The sequence below is a fragment of the Camelus bactrianus genome, chromosome 7 (genome assembly GCF_048773025.1).
Source record: "Camelus bactrianus isolate YW-2024 breed Bactrian camel chromosome 7, ASM4877302v1, whole genome shotgun sequence".
Taxonomy (NCBI): Eukaryota; Metazoa; Chordata; class Mammalia; order Artiodactyla; family Camelidae; genus Camelus; species Camelus bactrianus.
The window spans coordinates 5,429,314-5,452,688 of NC_133545.1; the positions used below are offsets into that span (position 1 = coordinate 5,429,314).

Sequence of the window (23,375 nt, forward strand, 5' to 3'; positions counted from 1 at the left end):
GGTGGGCACACTTGCTTTGTTCCTGGGTATACATGCCTTCAGTGTTTCCCAATTAAGTAAGTGAGATGTCTCCTGGACTACAGTAGTATATTAAATGTATTTGTGTGTGTGTGTGTGTGTGTGTGTGTGTGTGTGTGTGTGTGTGTAAATCGTATTAAGCAAGTATTCCCCAATCACTATGTTCTTGAGAGTTTTTATCATGAATGGCTATTGAGTTTTATTAAAGTCTTTAAAAAATAATTTATGAGAATAATCAAGGTGAATGATATTAATAGGTTTCCCAACACTGAACCAATTTTTTATTTCTGTTTTATAGCCCACTTGGTCATGATGTATCGCATTCTTAATGTGGTGTTGGCACCTATTTGCTAAATATTTTATTTAGAATTTTTGTTTTGATATTCATGAGATATTGGTCCGTAGTTTTATCTTTTTGTATTGTCTTGATTAGGCTTAGATATCAATATTATATCTGTTTTGAGAAAGCCATTAGGAAATTTCCCTTCATTTTCGATGCTGTAGAACAATTTAAAGAGCACTGAAACAATCTGGACTTTGAGGTTTGTAAGAATTCTCATGCAAAACAATCTGGCCCTGGTGCCTACTTTGTGATGTGGTTCCTTAATAGCTTTCTCCAATTCTTCCATGTAAATTGGGCTATTTAATTTTTTTCTCACTAATGGAGATAATTTTGGTAATCTGTATTTCCCTAGGAAATTATCCATTTCATTTAGGTTTTCAAATTTATTTACAAAAAAGTTTTAAATTTTAAAGTGTTCTTCTTTTTCAATGGTCATTTGTGTTGTCATTTTGAAAGTTTATTTGTGCCTTTTTCTCTTGTTTCCTGAACAATTTACTTAGTAGTTTGTTAATTTTAAATTTTTTTCAATAAACCATGATTCGTTTTATTAATTAGGTCTAATTTTTTCTGTACTACATTAATTTTTGTCTTTCATACTTGTGCTTTCTTTTGCTTTAATTATTGTACTTTTGCCAGTTTTTTGAAATGAGAACCTAATTTGTTTTCATTCTTTTATTTTTATTGACAGTCTTTTGTGCAATGCATTTTCCTCTGATCACTTCTTTATATGAATCCTATGGCTTCTGATATTTAGTGTTTTCATTAGTATGATTTTTAAGAAATCCTGAAGTGTCAGCTTATATTTTTCTTTTCAACAAAAGTTGTTTAATAGAAGTGTTTTAATTTCCAGATGGAAGGACTTTTTTTCCCAAAAATAACTTCTGGCTTTATCACATTGTGATCAGAAAGTGTTTTTTGTAATACTTCTACTTTATGGAACTCACTGATGTTTGCTAACTTTTATTAATAGTTGATCAATTTTGTGAATGTTTCATGAGCATCTGCAAAAGGATGTATTCTGTTCTTATGCAAAGAGAGTGTATTCTCTATATACCCATGAGAGCTACTTTCTTCACTTTGTTAATTCTTATAACAAAGGAATGGTCTTCTCCTTCCTTACTTATTTTTGGTCTACTTGGTATGTCTTTTCTGACAACAGTATATTAAAGTCTTCTATTATTAGGGTATTTTAATCAATATGTCCTTGCATTTTCTGTAGTTTTTGCTTCATAAACAAGATTACTGTGTTATATGGTGTATAGATTTTCTTAAGCATCATATCTCTAATACAGGATTTGTAAGAAAGGAGAGTGAGACAAGGAAATTTTTAACTTTACTTTTGATTCCTCTTGCGGTAATAGTTGCCTTTGTAGACAAAATGCTTTGAACAAGCTTGTGGAAATGAGTCCCCTGAGACTATAAGTCAATTGCTTCCTGTGGAACAATGTGGAATTCACTGGAAACAGCTTATGTGTCAAAACTAAACATATGCTATATTTAGGACATAAAGAAAAAATGTCCACGTTTAATTTGTCTATAATTTTATAATCTTTCGTAAATCCCATACATTACTTCTAGGGGAAATATATAACTAAAAGTTTACTCTTGTTTAAAAACCAGCCCAGTCTGATCTGTTGAAGAGTCCCACAGATAGTGTCCAGTGTCTCCACTTTGGTGACTTTGGGACCCCTCAACCATCGTGTTCCTTTCCTTCAGTGGGGGATGGATGACTTACATGATGTGGTTTCTGGAGGACGATGAGGTCTCCAAGCCTTGGCCTCTGTCTCCTCTAGTTGTTGGGTGATAGCCCATGTCTGTCAGGTCTCTGAATTCCCACTGGCCTCCAACAAGAAAGCCCGCGAGCTGGTGTAATCTCACGAAGTGAGCTGATTTCTCACTCCAGACTGTGCCCTTTGAGGGGCTCCTTGGCTGACATCCTCATAGCTCAGCTCCTGATGGTCTAAATTCCCTATGGCTGGTCTGGCAGTGACTCTCAATCAGCCCTGGAATATCACCTAGAGAGTATGTTTGACTGCACGTAAGAGAACTTCACCAAAGCGGCTTAACAAAGGGCTCAATTTTGATACAACAAGGAGTTTACAGCTGATGAGTCCAGAGACGATGTAACTATCCAAAGAACTTGCTATTTTTTTCTCCCATCATTCTTTGCAAGTAACTGTTGTCCTCAGTGTGGCAAGATGGCCACTTGACCTTCAGCCTCAGGTCTGAATTGTGGTGGAAAGAACATAGAAACAAGCAGGAAGACAGAATGGCACTTAAATTACAAAAGCAAAGCCAACCCAGAAATCTCCACAGGATTTTTGCCACTACCTCTTGTATGGTTACCCTGGCTGCAAGAAACACGGTGCAACTTAGTACTTCACATGAGTCCATTGTTGTTATAGACAAAATTGTAGTTTTGTTAGTGAGGAAGAGGAGGCAGATGCTAGTCAGCAGATGACCAGCAGCCCACGCCACGTGCAGCTGGGGTGAATTTGCTCTATACCTCGCTCTAGAGTGACCTTGCTCCCACCCCACTAGTGAATTCCCTTGACAATACCCCCAACCAAACTTTCAAATCATTCTAAACACAAACCAAGGAAAGGACAAGAAAATAAAACCCCAAGACTCGAGTCAGGTTCCAGAAGTAACAGGCTTGTAACATACTAAATATCCTACAGATAAACTTTGGATAAACTACAAAGAATCAAATACTGAAAAGGACTGGGGAGCAACCAAAACCAGATAGAAATGGAAGAGGTTTGGATTCTTGAAAAAAGGCCAACATAGGGTGATGTCCATGTTTAAAAGGTTTTTCGCAGAGGGCACTTCCCAGATCACAGCTGAAGAAGTGACCAGAACTTAATTATCTAATATACCTCTTGTTTCCTAAACCTGGAGAAACAAAATTTAGGACACATATCTGATTGCTTTATCCCTCTGCCTTCCTCTGTTTCCTCTCCCCTATAAGAAGAAGGGATGTTTCCATCTCTTATTAGCTGGACTTCCAGTGTATAAAATGTTATTGCCTAGTGACTGGACCTGAGTCTTTTTATGCAAATCGGGGAAGTGATAAAATATAGACAATCCATTCTAAAGGAAACATCCAGGTTTACAAGGCTGTCATCTTTTGACAAAAATTCTATTAACTTTATTTAATATTAGGATATGGGTATTCAGGTTTGGTTCTGTATTTTGTGAAGTATTAGTATGCATCAGAGCCACCTGGAAGGCTTTTTAAAATATAAGGTTTCTGAGTCAGTAGGCCTGAGAATTTGCGTTCCTAGCAAATTCCCTGGGGTTATTGATGCCATTAGTCTGGGGTGGTACTTTGACATTTGACTACATAGGAGCAAATATACTGTGTTTGGGGGAAAAAAGGAAGAGAGGAAGTCACTTCAATCATTTTCAAGGCATTTCTCCTGCTCCAAATGTTACCAGCTAGATCCAGAGTGCCAAAGATCCTTCTCCCCACCCGTATTCTGAAGGAAAATTATACACACAAAAAGCTGAACCAAATAAGGCAAAATGCCATATTTTTACCAAAACTCTAGGACTTCTTAGTAAAGATGAAGTGGAGACCACAGCAGGGACCAGAAACCACAGCTAGGAGTCTTCCTTCTCCTCCCTGAATGAAAAAGAGTTAGTTATGCAGAAGGAGGCCACTCGACTATCAAAGAGTCAGTCTGAGAAGATGAAACCAAAAAGCGAAGACTTGCTGGACAGCCAGAAGGAGAACTTTGGTCTGTTTATAGAATGAAACAAGGAACCAAAAGCGTTAGTCATATCTGGTCACAGTAAGCCAAAAGGGAGAGATTGCAGTTTGTTTCCTGTTTCTGAAAATGAAAAGAATAGCAGGAAATGGTCTAATGGGTGTCAGGCTCTCCCAGCATGCTAACATCCCCAAACAGATCAATCCCTCTGCCTTTGTGAGAGGGAGAGAATTGACGAGGTGTCACCCCAGAGTTTCTCAGTCCTGGGTTATGGAGGGACAAACACTTCTTTCCGAGCCAGAGGAGGACAGTCAACTTGGAGTAATGGGGCAAAGTGCTGCTTAGGTGACCCCACCCTGTGACTTTCAAAATCTCTAGTAAAGCCTACAAAATGCTTAGAATATGTATTTATTGCAAAAGCCAGCTAAAGAACTGAATTTCAAGTCTACATGAGAGAACTGTGGTGTACAATTTAGGAAGTATTGGGAAGCCTGAGGAAGGAAGCCCTGGAAATTCCCAAAAAAGAACAAGAAAGATTTTGGGCTCTCCATGCTGGGGAAATGTAGCTTCAGCCAAGTCTTACCAATTCCCCAAAGGGCAGAGTGAAAACGTACTTAGTGAGTGCCTCATGTGTGGCAAGAACTTGGTACACAGCAGTGAAGGAGGAAGAATTCGCTGCCACCGACTACTGTGGTGGTATATGTCAGTATACTGGGGCAACAAGTAATGAAAATTCAAGTAATATTTTAATTCTTTGTCCAAGGCATACACATCATCAAACTGGTGTAACTCCTATTTGTTGTCTTGATGAGATGGGAAATGTTTCCATAAGAAGGTAAGACATAAGGTGAATCCTTCCATATGAATCCTTCAGCTGTGCTGAGTTCTCTGTTGTAAACTTGCACCACTGATTCTTTCTCTGTGTTCTCTGCATCACAGGGAAAGAGACTGGACCAACACTAGCCCTTTCCTGACAAGTCCAGCTTAGAATCTGCAGAAGAGATGCACTCTTGTGAGATTTGGAACGGGGACGACAAGGAGTACCGCTGCGTGAAGACAGCAATGTGATTCACAGCTGATGGCTCCTGGAAATCACCCAGCTTCCCAGGCCTGGGCAAATCTCTCATTCCCTGGATTAAAAGTATGTCCTACTTTTAATACCTAGATTGGCTTCCATTTTCCTAATCAGATACTCTGTATAAGTGGAGGGAGATGAAATGTTTCTGGAAACAATCAAGGCAAAAGAAAGGCAGAATCCAGAAGTGGAAGAGAGCATGGTCCAGAAATTCTGGGGCACAGAGTATGAGTGTGACGCTGAAGACTATTGCGTGTGCTTCCATCCGGAGGGGTTTGTGCCAAATGTCTATGAAAATTCTCATCTGATAGGTTTAAAAGGTTTAAAAATATTTGGTGGGGAGGGTATAGCTCAGTGGTAGAGTGCATGCTTAGCACTGAACCCATTCTGGGTTCAATCCCCAGTTACCTCCATTAAAAATAAATAAACCTAGTTACCCTGCCATCAAAGAAAATTAACAAAAAAGAAAAATTTTTTAAAACAAAGAAGAGTTGGTCACTAAACATAAAAAAAAAAAAATTGCTGTACACGTGAAACTAACATTGTAAATCGACTACACTTCAATAAAAATTTTTTTTTAATTTCTGTACCATTAATCTGTTTTTTTATCCTGAGTTTAAAACATCTTTTCATAGATTTGAGAATACTTTAAGACACTCAAAATATTACTTGGATTGTGTCTTATTTTTTTAACATTTTTAAATTGAGTTATAGTCATTTTACAATGTTGTGTCAAATTCCAGTGTAGAGCACAATTTTTCAGTTCTACATGAACATACATATATTCATTGTCACATTTTTTTTTCGCTGTGAGCTACCATAAGATCTTGTACATACTTCCCTGCGCTATACAGTATAATCTTGTTTATCTCTTCTACATTTTGAAATCCCAGTCTATCCCTTCCCACCCCCTGCCCCCTTTGGGAACCACAAGTTTGTATTCTATGTCTATGAGTCTGTTTCTGTTTTGTATTTATGATTTTTTTTTTTTAGATTCCACATATGAGTGATCTCATGTGGTATTTTTCTTACTCTTTCTGGCTTACTTCACTTAGAATGACATCCTCCAGGAGCATCCATGTTGCTGCAAATAGCGTTATGTTGTTGTTTTTTATGGCTGAGCAGTATTCCGTTGTATAAATATACCACTTCTTTATCCAGTCATCTGTTGATGGACATTTAGGCTGTTTCCACGTCTTGGCTATTGTAAATAGTGCTGCTATGAACACTGAGGTGCAGGTGTCATCCTGAAGTAGGGTTCCTTCTGGATATATGCCCAGGAGTGGGATTCCTGGGTTATACTGTAAGTCTATTCCTAGTCTTTTGAGGAATCTCCATACTGTTTTCCATAGTGGCTGCACCAAACTCCATTCCCACCAGCACTGTAGAAGGGTTCCCTTTTCTCCACAGTCTCTCCAGCATTTGTCATCTGTGCACTTTTGGATGATGGCCATTCTTACTGGTTTGAGGTGATATCTCATTGTAGTTTTGATTTGCATTTCTCTGATAATTAGTGATATTGAGCATTTTTTCATATGCCTATTGATCATTTGAATGCCTTCCTTAGAGAATTGCTTGTTTAGGTCTTCTGCCCATTTTTGGATTGGGTTTGTTTTTTTCTTATTAAGTCGTGTGAGCTGCTTATATATTCTGGAGATCAAGCCTTTGTCGGTTTCATTTGCACAAATTTTCTCCCATTCCATAGGCTGTCTTTCTGTTTTACTTATGGTTTCCTTTGCTGTGCAGAAGCTTGTAATTTTCATTAGGTACCATTTGTTTATTCTTACTTTCGTTTCTATTGCTTGAGTGGACTGTTCTAGGAGAACATTTTTGAGATGTATATGAGATGTTTTGCCTGTATTTTCTTCTAGGAGGTTTATTGTATCTTGTCTTATGTTTAAGTCTTTGATTTATTTTGAGTTGATTTTTGTGTATGGTGTAAGAGAGTGTTCTAGCTTCATTGATTTACATGCTGCTGTCCAGTTTTCCCAACACCATTTGCTGAAGAGACTGTCTTTATTCCATTGTATATTCTTGCCTCCTTTGTCGAAGATCAGTTGACCAAAATTTGTGGGTTCATTTCTGGGCTCTCTGTTCTGTTCCATTGGTCTATATGTCTGTTTTTGTACCAATACCATGCTGTCTTGATGACCGTAGCTCTATAGTATTGTCTGAAGTCTGGGAGAGTTATTCCTCCAGCCTCTTTCTTTTTCTTCAGTAATGCTTTGGCAATTCTAGGTCTTTTGTGGTTCCATATAAATTTTATTTTGATTTGTTCTAGTTCTGTGAAATCTGTGCTGGGTAATTTGATAGGAATTGTATTAAATCTGTAGATTGCCTTGGGCAATGTGACCATTTTAACAATATTGATTCTTCCAATCCAGGAGCATGGGCTATCTTTCCACTTTTTTAAGTCTTCTTTAATTTCCTTCATCAGTGTTTTATAGTTTCCCTTGTATAAGTTTTTCACTTCCTTGGTTATATTTATTCCTAGGTATTTTATTACTTTGGGTGCTATTTTAAAGGGGATTATTTCTTTATTTTCTTTTTCTGTTGATTCATCATTAGTGTAAAGAAATGCAACTGATTTTTGAACATTAATCTTGTAACCTGCTACCTTGCTGAATTCTTTAATCAGCTCTAGTAGTTTCTGTGTGGACCTTTTAGGGTTTTCTAGATATAGTAACATGTCATCAGCATATAGTGACACTTTTACCTCTTCTTTTCCAATTTGGATCCCTTTTATTTCTCTCTCTTGCCTGAGTGCTGTGGCTAGGTCTTCCAAGACTATGTTGAATAGAAGTGGTGATAGTGGGCATCCTTGTCTTGTCCCAGATTTTAGTGGGAAGCTTTTGAGTTTTTCACCATTGAGTACTGTGCTGGTTGTAGGTTTGTCATATATAGCTTTTATTATGTTGAGATATGATCCCTCTGTACCCACTTCAATGAGAGTTTATATCATAAATGGGTGTTGAATTTTATCAAATGCTTTTTCTGCATCTATTGAGATGATCATGTGGTTTTTGTCCTTTCTCTTGTTGATGTGATGTATTACATTGATTGATTTGCATGTGTTGAACCACCCTTGGGTCCCTAGGATGAACCCCATTTGGTCATGATGTATAATCTTTTTTATGTGCTGTTGGATTCTATTTGCTAATATTTTGGTGAGGATTTTTGCATCTATGTTCATCAGTGATATTGGTCTGTTATTCTCTTTTTTGGTAGTGTCTTTGCTTGATTTGGGTATCAGGGTGATGGTGGCTTCATAGAATGAGTTTGGGAGTATTCCCTCCATTTCAATCTTCTGGAAGAGTTTGAGAAGGGTGGGTATGAGTTCTTCTTTGTATGTTTGGTAGAATTCCCCAGTGAAGCCATCTGGTCCTGGACTTTTATTTGTAGGGAGGTTTTTTTTATTGCTAATTTGATTTAATTTCTAGTGATCGATTTCTTCAAGTGGTCAGTTTCTTCTTGGTTCAGTCTTGGTGGACAGTATGTTCCCAGAAACTTGTCCATCTCCTCTAGGTTATCCATTTTGGTTCCATATAGTCTTTCATAATATTCTTATATGATATTCTGTATTTCTATTTTATTGGTTGTAATTTCTCCATTTTCATTTCTTATTTTGCTTATTTGTGCTCTCTCCTTCTTCTTCTTTGTGAGTTTGGTGAGAGGTTTGTTCATTTTTTTTACTTTTTCAAAAAAAACCAGCTGTCGGTTTGATTGATTTTTTCTATTTTTAAAAAATTTTTATTTTATTTATTTCCTCCCTGATCTTTATTATTTCCTTCCTTCTGCTGCCTTTTGGGGTCTTTTGCTCTTCTTTTCCTAATTCTTTTAGTTAGTGGGTTAGATTGTTTATTTGAAATTGTTCTTCTTTGTTGAGGAAGGCATGTATCGCTATAAACTCCCCTCTTAGCACTGCCTTTGCTGCATCCCATAAATTTTGTGTGGTTGTTTTCATTTTCATTTGTCTCAAGGTATTTTTTAATTTCAACTTTGATTTCATCCTTGACCCATTGATTTTTTAATAACATGTGGTTAAATCTCCATGCTTTCCCCTTTTTTTTTTTTTTCCCTCTGTTTCTCTGTAGTTGATTTCTAGTTTCATGGCATTGTGGTCAGTAAAGATGCTTGAGATAATTTCTATCTTCTTAAAATTGTTGAGGCTTCTTTTGTGCCCAAGTACATGATCAATCCTAAAAAATGTTCCATGTGCACTTGAAAGGAATGTACATCCTATTTTTGGGGGGTATAATGCTCTGAAAATATCCACCAAATCTAATTTTTCTATTGTATCATTTAATTTCTCTGTTGCCTTATTTACTTTCTGTCTTGAAGATCTGTCCTGTGATGTTAATGCAGTGTTAAAATCTCTGACAATGATTGTATTCCCATCAATTTCCCCCTTTGTCTCTGTTAGTAATTGTTTTATGTACTTAGGTGCTCCTATATTGGCTGCATATGTATTAATGAGTGTAATATCCTCATCTTGTAGTACTCCTTTAATCGTTATAAAATGTCCTTCTTTATCTTTCTTTATGGCCTTTGTTTTAAAGTCTATTTTGTCTGAAATCAGTACTGCTACACCTGCTTTTTTGGCTTTTCCATCTGCATGCAATATCCTTTTCCATCCTTTCACTCTCAATGTATATGTGTCTGTATATGTGGGTCTCTTGTATGCAGCATATTGAAGGTTCTTGCTTTATTATCCAGTCTGCAACGCTATGTGTTTTGACTGGAGCATTTAGTCCATTAACATTTACAGTAATTAATGATAGATGTGTGTTTATTACCATTTTGACCTTATTTTTGGAGTTGATTCGGTATTTCCTTTTTGTTCCTTTCTTCTTCCTTTTGTGGCTTGGTAATTTTCTTTTGTATCATCTTGGATTTTATTTAGTTTTTGTGACTCACTTGTAAGATTTTGGCTTGTGGTTACCCATTTTTGTAAGTCTATTAACCCATTACTATAACTGTTTGTTTTAAACAGGTAGTAATATAATCTCAAACCCATCCTACCGAGAACAAAATATTTTAAAAAAACCCTGTATATTTTCTTTCTTCCCTCTCCCACTCTTAATGATTTAGATGTCTTCCTTACAATTTCATGTTTATTCTATTTGTAACTCATGGTAGTTATCACCTTTCCAGTTATGAGTTTCTCATTTCTGTAGCATCCTGCTTCTTTTCTATTTAGAGTAGACCTTTCAATATTTCTTTTAGCATGGGTTTAGTGTTGCTTAACTCTTCTAGTATTTGCTTGCTTGTGAAATTCTTTATCTCTCCTTCTATTCTTTGTTGAGGAAGCCTTGCTGGATAGAGTATCCTAGGCTGTATCTGTTTTTCATTCAGGACTTTGAATATATCTTGCCACTCCCTTCTGGCCTGTAGTGTTTATGTAGAGAAATCAGCTGAGAGCCTTATGAGGGTTCCCTTGTAACTCACTCTTTGTTTTTCTCTTGCTCCCTTAGGATCATTTCTTTATCCTTGACTCTGGCCATCTTGATTATGATATGTCTTGGTGTGGGTCTGTTTGGGTTCTTCCTGTTTGGGACCCTCTGAGCTTCCTGTACTTGGGTATCTGATTCCTTTTTAGGTTTGGGAAGTTTTCAGTCATGATTTCTTTACATATGTTTTCAATCCCCTTTGTTCTTTCTTCCTCTTCTGGAACCCCTATTATGCATAGATTGGCATGCTTTATATTATCCCATAGGTTCCTTATATTCTTTTCATTGTTTTTTACTTGTTTTTCTCTCAGCTGTTCTGATTGGGTCCTTTCTGTTGTCCTGTCTTCCAGGTCACTTATTTGTTCTTCTGCATTATCTAGTCTGCTTTGTACAGCCTTTAGATCAGCTCTCATCTCAGCAAATGAGTTTACCAGTTCTACCTGGCTCTTCTTTATAGCTTCAATTTCATTTTTGACATATTTTATATCTCTAAACACTATCTCTTTTAGTTTCTTCAGTACTTTGATCATTACTTTTTTGAAATCTTGATTTAGTAGGACATCAATGTTTATTTCATTGATTATTCTTTCAGGGGATTTCTCTTGCTCTTTTAATTGAGAGTCATTCCTCTGCTTTTTCATATTGCTCATATCTCCCTGGCACTGTGGCTTATGGAGTATCAGTTATCTATTGTGGTCCTTAAGGAGTTTATTTATTTATCTATCTAACACCTATGCAGGAATAAAACTTTAAATAAAAGAGAGAGAGAATTTTAAAAGGGAGGAAAAAAAGGTTTGAAAACAAAACAGTGTATAATCAATATAGAGGAGTAAGTTGAATCAGACTAGCAATTGAGTTCAGACGTCTTTTATAAACCTTTAAAAAAAAAAGGCAGAAAAGAGCAAAAAACAATATTTGAAACCTGTGTATAATCACTAACAGGAGATCAAAACCTAGAGAAATGAAAATGAAATCAGGTGGATTTTTAAAAATAAAAATAATAAAAAATATTCTAAAAGAAAAATTTTAAAGGGATTAAAATTTGAGATATATAGAATTGTTTAAAAAGTAAAAATTAAAAAGGTAATAGAAAATAGATTAGGTAAAAATAGATAAAATAAAGAGAGAGAATTTTATAAGAAGGGAGAAAAAAAGGCTTAAGAACCGTGTATAATCAATAATAGAAGAGCAAGTTGAAGTGGAATAGCAATCAGGTTGAGGTGTGTTTTAAAAACCTTGAAAAAAAAGGAGAAAAGAGGAAAAAATATTGAATCCTGTGTATAATCAATAACAGGAGTTCAAGACAGAGAAATAAAAGTGAAATGAGGTGGACTTTTAAGAATAATAATAATAATAATATTTTAAAAGAAAAAAATGTAAAGGGATTAAAACTGGAAGCATATACAATTGTTTAAAAAGTAAAAATTAAACAGGAAATAGAAAATAGAACAGATAAAAAAAGATTTAAAAATTAAAAGGGGTGATGTGTTTTCCTAGAGACTATGCACTCTTAATGATTTTATAGAGAAAGCTTTCTGTCTTTGCCCTGTTTCTTGAACTTAGCTTGCTGCTTCCAGGGGTCCTCCATTGGCACCCTCATCTTTGCTGCTCCCAGTGCCTGTTGGCAAGCAGATCGCACCCCCTCCCAACACTGTGGTCAGGTTCTGAGCTCTTACCTGGTGGGCGGGCAGGTCACTCCCCCTCCCGATGCCACAGTCAGATGCTGCGCTCTGGTTAGGTAGTTGGGCGGATCATGCCCCCTCCCAGCACCTTGGTCAGGTGCTATGGGCTCCTGCCAGGAAGGTGGGTGGCCGCCCACCCTCTCCCGGCTGGTCGCCCCTGCTCTGTGCAGCTGTCCGCTCCACCTCGGGTTGGCCCTCCATAGGCGGGCTCAGGGAAGATGGCCGAACAGCCCCACCCCTGCACCATGCAAAAACTCAGCTCCTTGTTTGTTTTGGCAGTGCAAGTTCTCTGAGGTACCAGGGCAGAAAGATCCTATTTGCCTCGGGCTGTAAACAAGTGTCCATCTGGCCTTTGAGGCTGCTAAACCCTTAGGTAGGGATTCAGATTTTGACCACACCCCCGCCTGGGTGCTAAGTGCTGGAGGATATGGCTGCTGTGCCTGAGCCCCGCCTCTCTTCTCCTGAAAACCTTTCACGGGTTTTTGGAAATGGGGGTATGTCACCTTTTCCCCCAGGGCACATCAGCCATGTTGTTTTATGAGGGGGCCCAGGTTGTTCAGCCCTGTGTACTCACTCATCCATGGCACTTAGCACCCTGTAGTCCCCCACGGCTGCCTCAGCGCAGCTGCCCTAGTCCTCCGCCCGGCTGGGGCGGCCTGTCCTGTCCCCCACCTGCCACTTTGCCTCTAGGGCTGGGAATTGCAGAGACCCTCTGGCCCGTTTAACTTGGTTCTGTCAGTCAAGGGGTGCTCCATACAGATCCGAGACTTGGAGGCTCCCCCTCCGTCCTGCTGGCCTCTCTGTTGGAGAGGTGGAGACCCAGCGAATGAGTGCTATTCCTCCTTTGCCACTCCCTCCCCGCGGGACTGATCCCGCTCTGTTTTGCTTTTTCTTCTTTCTTTTTTCCTTTTCTCCTACCAGATTCTTGGCGTCTTTGTCTTTTGAAGAGGGTGATGTTCTGCCGGAGTTCAGCAGGTGCCCTGGTTGGCTGGGTGTGTCCGTGGATGTGAGTTTTGGTGTATTTGTGGGAGAGGGTGAGCTACAAGTGTCCTTCTACTCCGCCATCTTGGCCCCGTGTTGATACATTATTATTAATTGAAGTCCACAGTTTACATGAAGTTCACTCTTGGTGTTGTATATCCTATGGATGTTGACAAATGTATAGTGACATGTGTCCACCATTATGATATCAGACAGAATAGCTTCACTGCCCTAAAAATACTCTGTTGTCCACCTATTCATCCATATCCCCAAATCTTGGAAACACTGATCTTTTACTCTCTCCATAGTTTCCATTCTTTTCCAGAATGTCAGAGTTGGAATCATACTGTATGCAGACTTTTCATATGATGTCTTTCCTTTAGTAACATGCATTCAAGTTTCCTACATGTCTTTTCATGGCTTGATAGCTCATTTTTTTCAATACTGAATAGTATTCCTTTGTCTATGTATACCAAAGTTTATTTAGCCATTCACTTACTGAAGGACATCTTGGTTGCTTCCAAATTTTGGCAATTATGAATAAAACTATTACAAATATTCATGTGCAGATTTTTGTGTGGACTTAAATAAAATATTTTTAAATAAAGGTATGAGAAAGGAGGGCTTTCTAGAATAATAGAAGCCATAAAGAAAACATTGGTTGGAAATTCCAGACTGAGCGAAAAACTTTTCATAGCTAAAATAAGAGATAAACAGCAGGGGGTGGTGTTTGCAAGACATTTGACAACAGTTGACAGTTGCATTTTACTGAGCATATCATGAATTTAAATGACACACAAGTCTCAAATTTTTTGACTATTTTATTTTGTTTTATTTAAAAAATTAATTAATTAAAAAAATTTTTTTGGGGGTAGGTAATTTGGTTTACTTATTTATTTATTTTTAGGGGAGGTACTGGGGATTGAACCCAGGACCCTGTGTATGCTAAGCACATGCTCTGCTACTTGAGCTGTATCCTCTCCCCTATTTTGTTTTATTTTATTTTATTACCTGCATGCTTATGGCAGAAGAAGGAAATATCAGTGATGGATTTGTCTAAGAAATCTTGCAGATATTTAGACCTGTTAGGAATTACTAGATTTCAATTTATATCTCACAATAGGAAAACACATAATTAAATAAGACGACCACAATTCTACAAGCTTTTAGAGATGAACGGTTATTTTCAGAGGGCAGAGCTACAATTTTCAAAGACTGGGTATCTCACAGACTCCTTTGCAGGAATAATATTTGCTGTTTCCCTCTGTAGCTGTAGGGACAAAGGGACAAAGGAACAATTTCCCTCCTTTTTTATTGCTTATATTTCTTTCACCATCAGTTACAAGCATCTATGGTTTGAAGAGTCATGGCTAGAAGTCCACAAGTTAATGCCAAAGGAAAAAACCGAGTCCCAAAGAGCCACAAAACTCTAAATAAGGAAAGGAAAGGGGCAGAAAAGGCATGTTAACCAGTGTAATATTTTGCTTTCTTAAGTCATAAATGAAGGCCTTTCTTGAATCAACAAGAAAAATACATACCATTTAACAGAAAAAATCAGCTAAGCCTGGGGCAGGGGGTTGGGCTGTGCAGAGGAAAAGCATGCAATTATCAGGCTGGCCAGAATGAGACCGACATGCATCTCCCCACAGGTGAACAGGCTGTTTAGAGGAAAAAGCGTACAGTTATCCTCAGTAGAAGGCCATCCTATCTCAGCCTCTGCAGTAGCCGAGGAGATGCTTGAAGACAGAATCATGATTCTTTTCCATGATTAATTTGCCTTTCTCTAATGCACAGAAAGTAGCTGATAGAAAGCGCAGCCTCTGCGGCGTGGGCACGTGAGTGTTAGCCAGGGTAGCTCCAGGCAGGTGAGAGGGCAGGTTTCCCTCAGCCATGAAAACTTGCGAGGTGTGTGCGGATTTGCTACCTTTGAGCAAGGTCCCTTTCTTGTGTGTCAAGCATTTACAAGCTATATGCTGGGATGACTGAATAAGTTGACTTAGGGCACATAAATAGTCATGATAAGCCAGTTTGGAGTTGATAAATGTCTAAGTCAAAAGAATTATTTTTGTTTTAGAGGAGCTGATCTTTAACCCTACCCTCCACCCCCCCACCCCAGCCAAGATGAGCTATCAGAGGCTTTTCTAGCTAAAAAAGAGAAAATGAAGTCTTCTGTATGTTAGAAGCATGCTTTTCTGTCCTCTATTGTAGGAGGGCACGTATCCACCTCATTCAGTGTCATAACAATTATTCTTTGAAAAGTTACAATTATGGTATTAATATAGGAGAATATTTTTGTAAGTCAAGCATGACTTTCATTGCAAAATGTGAAATGTGTGTGTTATTTGCATTATAAGTACCCTCCTCTCCAAACTAAGCAAAGAGATGCCTGCCTTGAGTTCAGCCTTCACCGCCGTCTAGAATTACGTCTAAGAAGCTATCTTTACGCAGGAGAGGTGCGTGGGGAGATGCGTGTCGGTCTCCTTCTGGCCAGTGAAAGGCAGCAGTTGATGCATGTGAGAGGCAGCAGCATCCCAGATGCTCCTTGGCTTCTCTGGGTCTCCATTATCCAGAACAGTTCTCCAGAACTTATTTTGCACAAAAGCAGAAGAGAGCTGTGGTGGGGAGAAGGAAATGGAGCGGTTAGTAGAAAGAAAACAAAACTAACCCGCAGAACCCTCTTCCTCTAGCATCTCTGAGGGCTTTTAAATCACTCAGGGTGGCTTTGTGAGGAAACTCGCACATTGCTCCTTTCCCACCTGGGGTGGGGCATGGTCCCTCTCTCTCTGGCACATAGAACTTGTGGCTAGTTTTTTTTTTTTTTTATCTCTCACTGCTCTTGTGCTCTTTTGAAGAGACTAGAAGCCAATGAGAGAAGCTGCCTAGGAGAGAAGGGAAGATTACTGCACTGCAAGACTCTGTAGTGCTTGCAAGACTTTCCAGGACCCGCCAGGTAACAGGGCTTGTTTTTTTCTCTCTCTCTCTCTCCCACCTCCACACCATCTACCAGTAACAATCTATGTCAGTCTGCACCCTTGATCTTTCTAAGCCTCAGTTTCATTATTCCTAAATCATTAGAGTCAGGAATTATAGACCCTAAAGCCCAAACTCAATGCAAGTTGAAAACATCACTGATACTCTGTTTTTTAGAACCTAAAATTGTGAACAGAATGAGCTCAGACAGTAGCCCTTTGGTGATGCTAGCTTGCTTATTTCTTGTGTTTGTGCAAAAGGATTTTCACATAAGTGCATAGTGGCAGCTACACTTGTGTCGGTACAGAATCCTCTACACGTTGCTGGCCAAGGGACAATGACCCGACCCTCCTCCCTGCAACCTGCACCCAGAAATCATAAGATGCCTTTTGAAGAACGGGCTGAAAACTCTGTCTTGCGATTTTAAGCTGCCTTGATTTCTGTTGCCTGTTTTTGTTGCATATACCACTCAGCCTTGAAGGAAAATTTCTATTTTAAAGAGAGGAGAAAGATTTCAGGACTAAGACTCGAGGTGATATGCTCAGGTAAAACATTTTTATTTCTGAGAAAGAAATACAATTTATTGTTTAAAAAATGACTTAGCCCCCTCATTAGTATTGTAATTGTCATCCAAATGGTTACAAGAGCATCATTTCTGGAGGGTCACCTTGATTCACATCCTGTGACAGCGACAGCATCTCTCAACAGCGTCTTGTTATGATTCCTAGTTAGTGTGACACCCTCTCCAATGCGCTCCAGTCGGGGGAGAGGGAATGACACCAGGAATACATTTGGCAAATGAGAGGAAGATTATCTGCCCAGGTTTCGGTCCATTTCACCATTTCCCCAAAGGTGCCGCTGCCTTTCCTGGCGCCACGTGCTCCTTCAGTCCAGCCTGGTGGAGAGGTTGCAGGACGTGGGTCTTCCCAAGAGTGGGAGAAGAAATCATCTTCTTTCCGTCTTCGGCAGGAGCTGTTCTCTAAACTGGTTCCACTGTCCTCCAAGTGTAGGTAGAGAAGTGTCCAGCAAAGCCAGATATTTGATAACATTTTAAATGAATTAATGGAAGGATTGGTGGCTATAAAATGAGGGAGGTGGGTTGGGGGCCAGCCCCAAACAGGCTTTTGAGCAGGAGGGAGCACCTTGGTTTCAAAATCATCAGCACAGAAAATGAGCTGATATCTTAAAAAATATCCCCCAAAAAGAGTTTCCCCATTTGCCACTCTCCATGCAATCATATATTTAAATCCTCCCTATAGACTTTATCCTTGAAAAGAACTAGCCAAAGATGAGAGTTATTTCCAGGTTCGTCCCTTCTCCAGTTTTCAAAGAGAGAATTAGCTGGATCGATGTATTAGTTTTCTTCAGAAAAACAGAAGCAGTAAGATAATGTATGAAGAAATGCATTTGAAGGAATTGGTTCATGCAGTTATGGGGGCTGTTTGGTCCAAAATTTTTAGGGCAGGCTGGAAACTCAGGCAGGAGCTGATATTGAAGTCTTAAGGCAGAATTCTCTTTTGGCTCAAAAATATCAGAATGAATTACAAGATGTCAGTGAGGAGGGTATAGCTCAGTGGTAGAGTTTGTGCTTAGCATGCAGGAGGTTCTGGGTTCAATCCCCAGTACCTCCATTAAGAAATAAATAAATGAATCAATAAATTTAATTCCACCCACCAATCCCTGCTCCAAAAAAACAAGAAAAAAAAAAAAAAAAGAAATTCTTCAGGTCAAGATGCTACCAGGAGATTGTCTGATAGAAGCTGGATTTTGACATTCAAATTCAAATATCTCCCAAGTGATTTATTTACTAAATTATTTTTCCTTCAGAGGTAATCACTGTGGCCAGTTTCACACACGCAGGAGCTAGGTAACATCCTTTATAGTGTGATTCCTAAGGAGCACGGAAATTTTGTTTAGTTCACCCATCCTAGAGGCCGAAATTCCACAATTAGAGGTTCATTCTTTTCTTTTTAGACTTTCTTTTTTTAGATCAAAGTATAGCTGATTTACAATGTTGAGTTAGTTTCAGGTGTACAGCAAAGTGTTTCAGTTATGTGTGTGTGTGTGTGTGTATCTTTTCTATTTCAGTTTCTTTTCCATTATAAGTTATTACAAGATATTAAATATAGTTCCCTGTGCTGTACAGTAAGCCCTTGTTGGTTATCTAGCTTATAGATAGTAATGTGTATTTGTTAATCCCAAACTCCTAATTTATCCCTCCCCACCCTCTTTCCACTTAGGTAACCATAAGTTTGTTTTGCATGTCTGTGAGTCTATTTCTGTTTTGTAAATAAGTTCATTAGTATCATTTGTTTTAGATTCCACTTATAAGTGATATCATATGATATTTGTCTTTCTCTGACTTACTTCACTTAGTATGATAATCTCTAGGTCCCTCCATGTTGCTGCAAATGGCATTATTTTATTCCTTTTTATGGCTGAGTAATATTCATATATATATATGTGTATATATATACACACACATATACATACACACACACACACCCCACATCTTCTTTATCCATTCATCTGTTGATGGACATTTAGGTTGTTTCTATGTCTTGGCTATTGAAAATATTGCTACTATGAACATTGGGGTGTAGAGGTTCATTCCTCAGCATTAACTCTTTAGATCTGTTGCAAAGAAAATATTCTAAAACTTGGCACACAGCGAGGTCCTGATGTAGCTCTGGAAAGGTTGTGAAGGGCTTTGCCAGCAGTGAAGTTTGAGTAGGACCTGAAGGGACCCCCTAGCTGAGCACAGGAAGTAGGAGTTAGGAAGAAAAGGAAGGATCAGAAAAAGGCATATGGGGGACAATGGAAGAAGGTTGAGTGGGCAGGTGAGAGATGCCTCTGAGGTAGCTACTAGTCCAAGACTCTTTGAGCTAAGAACATGGAAGAAAGATCTTTGGTAATGTAAAAGCTGGTCTGAGCCTAACAAATCAGGTCTTCTCCCTGCTTACTTGATGTGCTCCCTACCCTACTGCCCACCTGGACTCATGACAACCTCCTACTCCTGGCTTGACCAACTTGTCCTGGTTTGCCTGGGACTCTCCTAGTTTCAACACTGAAGGTCCTTTGATCAGGGGATCCTCAGTCCTGGGCAAACTGGGATGATTGGTGACCACCATCACCATGGAAACTTAGGGGAGAATTTTGTTTGTGAGTTTATCAAAGGTGGGAACTCTGCCAGGCAAGCTTGGGTTTGGGTGCCAGGACTGAGACCCTCAAGGCAGAGAGCCAGGATGCTCAGTAGAAAATGACCAACTTCCATGTTTGGTCTTCTGGGTGAACAGCATGTGTTCAGTGCCTCCAATTGCCTTAATGCAGGTGGTGGGAAGCCATGTGCAGTGCTGTTGTGACAGGGCTGTCTATATCCTCTAAGCAAGGAAGCTCAGTCTAATGCCAACAATGGCTGTGGGTCAGCAGACCTGGGTTTTAGTCTTAGCTCATGCATTAAATTGTGTGTGACCCTCAGTAGTTCTTTTTTCTTGCCTTCATTTTCCCATCTATAAAATGTGCTGTTTTGTGTTGAATATCACATCTGACTGCAGTATGAACAATCTCTGCATGTTTTCCCTCTAGAATAAGATGGAAGGACTTCAGAAGAGGTCAGAAGCTGCCTGCACCACAGATAAGGTCGGGTGGAGCCCTTCATGACACTTGGGGGCCATGAACTCAGCACTGGGGCAGCAGACCTCCCACCTACATTGGAAGTTACAAGACCAGAGTCACCCCAAGACAAATGTGTTTCCCCCAGGAAATAAAACTTATTGGACTATTTACTGTCATATTGTTCTTAATGAGGGTAAATTTTTTCAGATAAAATCCTGCCATCTCATAAAACAGAGACTAAGCAGGGATGGGAGGAGTTGAAAGTATGAGACAAACAACTTAGTGGTTGTTGGAAGCTCTGAGCATCAGAAAGCCTTCAGAGTGGGAACAGTATAAGGAGAAGGCTCTGAAAAGGGTAGAAAAATTCAGCATCTCAAAGACTTTGGCGAGCTGGGCTGATTTATTCCACCAGCCCTGTGTGGGTTCCCTTTATTCTCTACAAAGTGTACTTACTCAGAGCCCAGCCCTTTGGGGGAAATGGAGTGTGATAGCCTAAATCCAGGGATACGATTTCTTCTGAGTCTTCACCTTTTTAGCTTTTGCTCTCTTCCTCCTCAGAAGACATTTATTACTCTTTAAGTCAGTTTAGGTTGCTAACACAAATACTACTTATTTGTTTTTACTGGGTAAAAACCACAAGTATTTATTTCTCGCTGTTCTGGAGGCTGCCAGGTCCAAGATCAAAGTGTGGTAGATTTGGTGTCAGGTAAGAACCCACTTCCTGGTTGCTGTGTCCCCATATGTCAAAGAGCTCTAGTCTTTTCCTCTTCTTAAAAGGGACACTAATTCTACCATGAGACTCCATCCTCAGGCCCTCTCTAGACTTCATCACCTCCCAAAGACCCCACCTCCAGATACATCACACTGGGGATTAGGGTTTCGGCATATGCATTTTGTAGGGACACAAACTTTCAGTCCATAGCAAGTACACATCAGCTTTTTGTGTGCTCGGACAGGCGGAGGAGCAGAAAGCTTAAATCCAGGGTCATCTCTATTGAGGATCATCCTGGTGGGCAGAACAGGCAGAGGGAAAAGTGCCACAGGGAACAGCGTCCTCTGCCAACAGGTGTTTAAGTCCAGGCTGGGTGCCCAGACACTGACCAGGACATGCCAGAAGGCAACGGGCACGTGGAACGGGAGGAACATCCTGGTGGTGGACACGCCCTCCATCTTTGAGGCAAAGGCCCAGGACCAGGAGACGTACGAGCACATCGGGGACTGCTACCTGCTCTTGGCCCCCGGGCCCCACGTGCTGCTGCTGGTGACCCAGCTGGGGCGCTTCACCGAGCAGGACACGGTGGCCGTGACCAAGGTGAAGGAGGTCTTTGGCGCAGGAGTCATGAGACACACGGTCATCCTCTTCACCCACAAGGAGGACTTGGTGGGCGAATCCTTGGATGACTATGTAGCAAACACAGACAACCTCCAGCTGAAGAGCCTGGTCCGGGAGTGTGGGAGGAGGTACTGTGCCTTCAACAACCGGGCCACTGGGGAGGAGCAGAGGGAGCAGCTGCTGGAGCTGATGGCCGTGATCGAGAGGCTGGAGAGGGAGCTCGACGGTGCCTTCTATACCAACGACCTCTTCTTTGATGCACAGATTCTCCAGCAAGGGGGGGATGATGCACGTGGAGAAGGCCACAGGCTCTACCTGGACAAGGTGCAGTCACAGGTTGTAAAGCAAAAGCAAGATCTGGATCTGAAAGGGGCCCAGAGAAACTGTGTGTTCAAGGCACTCCTCCGGGTCAAAAACTGGATCATGTTGCATTATGAGCTTTGTGTTTGCCTTGTTTGGTGCAGTTTACTTTTTGTTCTTATTCTGTTGATCATCTTGTGTCATCTTGTGTGTATCATCTGTATGTCAGAGCATTTTCTAAAGTATCACCTCAGGGATTCATTGTCCAATCCGGAAATAATTTCCCACGATCTGCTGAGGACATGGTGTGTTGTCTCTGCAGCTCTCATTCCGCGTTCCCCTCATAGACTTCTGGCTTGGTTCATGCCTCTCCCTCTCCCTCAGTGAAGCCATGAATCCCTGAAAAGATGACAATGACTCAGTTCCAGGGATGCCTGGCTGGTCTATGTACAATCCCATTTTCTGTGCAGTGATTAGCTCGGGCATGGTCCTGAGACCCAATTCAGGCCACTGGGAAGTGAGTAAAAGTCTGCAGAGGTGGGGCCAGAAGGTTTCTCCTTTCCCAGGAGAGATCCCCAAAGAGAGACAGTCTCCCTCTGGTCATTGTTGGATCTGAGTGTGATGACTGGAACTCCAGCAGCTACCAGCCTGAGGTTGAAGGCAACACTTCAAAGTAGAGCAGAGTGATGGAGTAGTCTGAGCCCTTGAATCAACCAGTCCTGAATCCTACCCTATCTTTGGAGTTCCAGTAACGTCAGCCAGTAAGTTTCCTTATGGCTTAAGCTGTTGGAATTTGGGGTCTCTCTTATTTACATTTGGAAAAAATTGAACTAATAAAGAGTTCCCCATTTCCCTTTTTGAAAAAAAATCCTTAGATCTGTCAGAACTTCCCTGTTCTCATGCTTCCAGTGAGGAAGTGGCATCAAGAATAAATAAACTGATTTTTCATTTCTTGTTTTTAGAATTAGGAAGGACTCCCTCTGCTGTTACAATTTCTGCTACAGAGTAGACATTCACTGAATCCTGAAGAACGAGAAAAATCCCCATAGTTGGATTATTTTGAAGAATGATGGTGGTGGTGGGCAGGGTGAGGGAGGAAATGGGCCAGCCCCTAGGCGGGTCTTCTCTGAGTTCCCTTTGCCAGCTGAGGGAGAAAGAGAGCTCATATCTGAATACTTTCTAAGGAATTACTTTGGTGAACATTCCTGTGTTTGTAAAGGTTTAGCAAAACCCTTTCTCCTTTCCTATTGCAAAATATCCTGGGTTAACCCTCCAGCTTTATTCCCCTTGGAAATCAGCAAAGGTGGAACATCATTTGGAGGACGGGACAATGCTGCTGGAGGGGAAAGAGACGCTTCCTCGGTGCTGGGAGGCCTGGGAATGGCCCAGCTGCAGACCTGGAGGGCAGCCCTCGTCCTGCAGCCCTGCTCCCTAACACTCTCTTCTGCCTGGTCCAGATGCCTTCCCTGGAGGGAGGATGAGAGGGCCCAGCCCCAGAAACCTTCAGGGTCGCACATCCAGATGCAAAGTCTTTGCCTTCTTCTGTGCAACCCATTCTCCCTCAAAGGGCCCCGGGCAGTGACAGGAGCCACTGCTGCAGGGCGACTAAGATAGAAACCTGGCTCCCTCCCGAACTTGCTGTTAGTGACCGCACCGTGCTGGTTCCACCTCCTTGGCGTCTCCAGGATGCATCCTGCCCACCTCCTGCCCTCCCATCCCCATTCCTTGGGTTGTGGCTCAGACCCTGATGACCGGTGGAATTCTTTTCTTCTAAATGTTATCCCTTGTTCCAGGCTTACATGTATTTTGTCCCAGTGCCACATTGCTACAGCGTGATCTCCCTAAAATTACTTATCTGCCTAGCAGCCTCCAGGGACTTCCTGTTCTTTACAAGA

The 23,375-nt window shown here is 40.5% G+C and overlaps 1 long non-coding RNA gene and 1 pseudogene across 2 annotated transcripts; both read left to right on the plus strand.

Annotated features, from left to right (window-relative positions):
- The first annotated feature begins 1,868 nt into the window (after positions 1–1,868).
- On the plus strand, positions 1,869–20,023 carry LOC141578103 (uncharacterized). Of its 2 annotated transcripts, XR_012508009.1 has the most exons (4): positions 1,869–4,909; positions 5,014–5,215; positions 16,115–16,212; positions 19,818–20,023. It is a non-coding gene; the product is annotated as an uncharacterized LOC141578103 (long non-coding RNA). The 2 variants fall into 2 exon arrangements; XR_012508008.1 differs by having other exon boundaries at positions 1,869–5,215.
- Positions 20,024–20,034: 11 nt separating this feature from the next.
- LOC105075077 (GTPase IMAP family member 5 pseudogene) lies at positions 20,035–22,412 on the plus strand (annotated as a pseudogene).
- Positions 22,413–23,375: the final 963 nt, after the last annotated feature.